Genomic DNA, 6,000 nt, shown 5'->3' on the forward strand with positions numbered 1-6,000 from the left:
TAGGGTTTAGGGTTAGTCTGCTGTGGTGTCGGGTGAAGGTAGTGATGGTGAAGCTCGAGAAGAAGGGGAAGAATGGTGTTGTAGGTCTGTTGGTCGGGGAAGAAGGAGAAATTTGGGAAGAAGAGGAGAAGTCGATGGTTTTGGGAGAAGATACTTGGTGCTAGGGTGTTGAGCGGGTGTATCAAAATTTGATGATCGGTGATGAAAAGCTAGGATGAAAAGATGATGGAGTGATCCAACGGCGCGATGGAATGGATGTGTTGCGATCGTTGGATGATGAGATACATCAATATTGACGGCGAAGATCAGGATTAGGTGTTATGATGTTAGACAGGGACTTTAGAGTTCGATGTACTCTGATGAAGCGACCGTTGGATGATGGAATGGATCCAATCTGACAGCTAAAGAGAGAAACGGGTTTGGGCTTGGATTTTAGGATATGGAAATGGGTTTGAGTTTGGGAAATGGATTTGGGCTTGGACAATTCTGAGCCCACTTCTTCTTTAAGAACAAATTCTTCCTTGTTAAGCCCATTTTTATCCTTGAGTCTTCCATACCACAATCTCCACTTCTTTTCCGCTAGAGTTTCCGTCGGCTTCCTCCCGTGTCTTTGCTCTTTTCGCTCCGCAATTCATCCAAGTCTTTATTTGGTACCTAAAAATGCAAAATTAATTAATAAAATATATTTATCCTTGAGGAGAGTAAAATACAAAATTGATTGAAAAAGGGGAATTTATGGTATGCAAAAAGGGGTAAGTTCCAATAAAATGGTAGCAAAATAATGCAATATTTGGAACCTATCAAATACCCCTAAACCTGAATTTTACTTGTCCTCAAGTAAAACAGAAACTAAGGAAATCCTACCTATACCACTGTCGATGGTTTCTCGATTGCATTTAGCGAATGCAATAAGCCTTTTGAACCACTAAGTGTCCCTAGTGGACGAGTGAAGTCTCGTGAGGGTTTGCTTAGAACATACCCACAAAGTTCTAGGCCAAAATATAAGCTCAGATTCCATCAAATATGACATGTGCAAGACAGTTTAAGCTCACAGCAAAATGGAGATGTCAATTTAGCTATCAAAGGCACAATCCTAGCACTGATAACAAATAAAGACATGTGATAAGAGTGTAAAGTGTATCTACACATGTGTAAAGAAATATCGGACGTTATGACTACTAATCACCAAGAGATAGTTTCTCAGGCTAAGAACCGAGGTCGAAATCTAGCTAGCTGTCCGGACTTTACGAGAATTGTGAATGAGTTGGAGGTATTTCACAATTACTCGCGTTGTACATCAATGGCATACACCCTTCCTTGCTTATTACACTAAAACAATAAAAGATGACTCTTTACATGACTCTTATTTTCATTGACTACTCTCTTTTGTTTTTGGACAAGAGAGAATGAAATTGATAAATACTTTATTTTTTTGATTTTTTCTGATATTTTTCTGAATATATACATCTTTTTTTTTTTTTTTTTGAATTTGAATTTGAATTTGAATTTGATTTTTTCAACATGGTAACACTTTTGATACATAGACAAAAAGAAACAAAAAAAATACCTGACTCTTAGCAAGAGGTAGCCTTTTTGATGCACCTAGTTAAATTCGATGGTTGTTTTTCTTAATGTAACCTCCACCTTCTATCCCAACCAACCAAAGAACAAGCTAGTCAAGTCTCGTTCAGTATTCTAAAGCGATTGGCAATCGTGACTTCCGATAGAACATCTCAAGGTTGAGGCTATGCATGTATTGGTAGATCGTGCGCGTGCAAGTTTCTTATCACTATGTGAATTGTGCTAGAATCAGGGTGCCTAAATATCTAGACTAAGAATCTTTATGTTTACATACATGCACAAGAGTCAACATTTCAAGGTAAATGAGCTCCATTTTTAATTTTTTTTCAATTTTATATTTTTTTTATTTTTATTTTGATTTTTTTCAAAAAGAGGGAGGAGTTTAGTTTTCAATTATAGCATGTTACTGGGTTATCTACTTTTCACCCCTAAACCTAAACTAAACATTGTCCTCAATGTTTCTAATGATAAACAGATTTATAATTTTAACATAACAGGAGAACATGTTAAGTTTTGAGAGAAAGGAAAGAGATTACCCGATTTGACGAAAGAAAAAACCGAACTCCATTATTCATGGTTAGAATCCAACATATTTCATCCGCGATCACCATGGAGTAGAAAAATATATACAGAAATGGAAAAAGAAATCAAGTCAAAGTGACTCAACCTGAAGATTTTGAATCTTCAGGATTATATACAAAAATTCACTATATACATAAAGTCTAAAGAGTTGAGGATCAACCCAAAAGAAAAAGTGTTGAAACATAGACAGTTTCAAAACACTAAAATTGGACTGAAATGGGAGCGAGAGTGAACAACCGAATGAATCACCCCTAAACCTGAATTTTTCAACAGATTTATTTTTAAGCACAAAATCTAGCAATTTTGGGGGTTCGGGATTCACCAAGTCTAACTCAAAATGGACTTTTTGCGGGATGGGCAAAGAAATGTATTCTAATTGTGGCTCCTTAAAAGTATTGTATTTTGATGCAAAATAGTCCAAAAGGACTTGGGAGGCACAGAGTTCCAATCCTAGGTTGGGAATTTTCAGAAAAGTTGGTTTAAAAGTTCTGTTACAAACCAAATCTAGGTTGGGTGGAATAATCTCAATATGCGATTTAGGTAAGAAAGTTGGTACTTCTAAGTTATTTTCATGGATAAGATCAATAGTGCCAACACATACTTCCCCTAAATCATAAATTGGTAAATCATGCTCACATTCATCGAACAAAACATCAAGACCTAAATCGGTATCATGATTGTCCATAGTACTCAAATCAACATCGGAAGAAATAACATTTTGTGACTTAAGCAAGGAATCAGACACATCAAATTTGTTTTCATGCATATTAACATTAGTGTCTACAGAAGATTCAACTATTCCTATGTCATGCTCATCTTCGAAGAACAATTGTACAAGTACCATATCAATATCAAAATCATATGATTTGCTATGAGTATTAGAAGAAACAACATTCATGAAGGTCGAGGGAGAGAATCCATATGTTATTGAACCAAAAGGTTCCACAATATTTTCATGTTCTTCTAACATAACATCATTATCATCATAATCTTCATAATCATCATCATGGTAACATGCATATTGGTCCTCATTAACAGTGGTGGTGTCATTAGTCGATTCATGTTCCTCTAAATTAGGTTCATATTAAACATCATTTACATGAATGGGACTAGACACTTCATTAGGTACAAATACATTTCCTCATGAATTTCCTCCTTTTGTAGGTGAAGCAAAATCTGATCTAAATATGCCTGAATTCGTGATGTAGATCTAGCAAAGTTTTGCTCACTGAGTCTGAAAGCTTCTGTGATGGAGTCTAAATTCATGGGAGTACAAAATTCTTCATGTTCAAATTGTGGTGAATGGTACATGTGTGCATGGTCATTAGGGTTTATAAAAGATTGATCGCAACCCTCAAAGGATTGATTATGGTCCCAATGACTACCAGCCTCACAATTTGTGGGCATTTCATAATTTGGATTTTCATGGGATTCTCTAAATTGCCTATAATCATGCAAAATATAACAATATTTATCAGTGTGGTCTAAACCACCACATAAGGTACATGCATAGATTTCAGGTCGTCTATGTGAACTAGATGCTACAGATTTCTCATGTGTTTGCATTTCTAAAGCAGTGATCCGAGCCTCTAACTGATTCACAAGTGACGAATGTGTGAGTTGGATATTGTCTAGATGTTCATTTTCACTCAATGGTGGATGATACACGTGTGAATAGTCCTTAGGGTTTGCATATTGAGGTTCATGACCTACAGAAGGTCCATAATAATAATCCCTATAACTATTGACATCATAGTCTGTGGTAGGCTCATAAGGTGAATCTTTCTCGTAAGCTTCTCTAATAGATTTATTCCCAGTGGCAGACCAAAATCCAGACATGTTATGTTTATCAAACAATCACACAATTCAAAAAGAGAAATAAGGCCCACACTTTTCAGTTATGGGTTTCAAAAATTTATTTTTTAGGCTTTAAAGGTAAATCCTATTTGGGATTTTTGGTTAAAAAGAGGGAGAAAAGTTTGGTTTTTAATATTGGGAGAAAAACTTTGGTTTTAAAATTGGGAGCAAGCCCACATTGGTGGAGCAAGAATTTGGTTTTGAGTTGGGAGAAAATTTTGGTTTTGTTGTTAGGAGCAAGCCCACATTGGTGGGAGAATTGTGCATCCCAAAAGGAAGTTTTGAACAGGCCCAACTGTTGGGTTGGAAGTTGGTTTGAAATTTTTTTAACTTTTGAAGTTTGAGCCAAGCCCAGAGACACTTAATTAGAAGCCCACAATTTCAAAAATACAAGCCCAACAGACAGTAAAGAAGACCCAGTTGGGCTTTAGTAATGGGTTAGGCTTACTTGTTTGGAGGGAAACCCAGTTGGGCTTTTTACCCCTTTTTGTTTGTTGCACAGCCCAGTTGGGCTTTGTTCAGTCTTCCACTCCACAAACAGCAGCCCAGTTGGGCTTTGTTCTCTTGTTTCACATTGCACAGCCTAACAGAGAAGTAGAAACCCAACAGCAGAGGGGCAGCACCAACAGTCCTAGATTCACCAGCAACAGCAGCTTGGTGACAAGCCCAGCCCAGCAGCTTCAAAGTCTTCAATCAGCTCACAACAGAGCATCAGTGGTACCTGTAAGTGAAAAATAAGGATTGTCAGAGACCAGCTTCTCCTTGTAGGAAGACTCAAGGATTTTTATCAACAAGTGATGCAAAACTACAAGACTATGCAGCTAAGAATATGAGATGCAGGTGCAGCTACAGATGAGAAACTAAAATGCAGTTACAGGAAAAACAGCAAATATGCTTACACTAAATGCACAGTAACTTAGATAAGATGTAAGTAAAGAAAAACTAAGATGAACAACAAGGAAAACAGAAAACATCAAAGAAAGATACACAAAGCTTCAACCACACAGCAGCCAAGTCCCCGGCAGCGGCGCCAAAAACTTGGTAGCAAAAAGGATTGAACCTAAAACTACAATGAATTAACCTACCTGCAAGTATACAAGATCTAAAGCAGCAAGTGTACAAATAAGGGGAAGTCCACAGGGACTTGGTGTGTGTAGTTGAATCTAGGCTTTTGCTTAACTGATTTCAGAGAATTTTGGGCAGTGATTGAAAACAAAAAGCACAACAGTGCAAAGTAGTGTGTAAAGGAGCATAGATAAGACAGTGGAAGCAATGCGCAATGTTTAATAAACAAGAGCATGAATGAACTAAGGGTGTAAACAGTGAGAATGAGGGAACTAAGGTTATCAAATCCACTTCTAACCTACACTTTGCATTGAACTGATTACACTACTCTTGTCCTTATAACAGATAAGGGTTGAGATTCTAGTCTGCCCTACATCTAAGGTGTTTCCCCACTAGAAAGATTAATCACAACTAAAGCATTTCTCCAAAGTACTAACTATCTAGGTAAAGAACAACTAGTCTATGGATCAATGATAATCTAGTTTAACATGAGTTGTAGCTTTATCAACATAGTATGAGCCTAACTACAATGCATACATGGCATACATTGTGAGAGTAAAATGCTGGTGTACTAGGTTAATTCTTTCATGAGCATTTTTAACAATCAAGAGAAATACTATCAGAGTGCAATGCACAGTAGCAGATTAGAGTTTCATTGAAACCTTAGAAAGCAAATTAAAACATGCTAAACATAGTTAACAATTGCAATGGAAATGTACAATGAACTTAAGATTGAACAAAATTTATCAGTGGAGGGCACTGGCTACTCCAGGCCTCTATGGTTGAGCTCTAGCTAACCCAGGCATACCCGCACACACACAATACCATGTTCTATTTATACCCAAAATTAGGGTTCTTAACAGTTTCCCCCAAAATTACCAATTTATGGTTTACATTGAAAATTAAAATTAAAGC

The sequence above is a fragment of the Papaver somniferum genome, chromosome 3, assembly GCF_003573695.1.
Source record: "Papaver somniferum cultivar HN1 chromosome 3, ASM357369v1, whole genome shotgun sequence".
Classification (NCBI taxonomy): domain Eukaryota; kingdom Viridiplantae; phylum Streptophyta; class Magnoliopsida; order Ranunculales; family Papaveraceae; genus Papaver; species Papaver somniferum.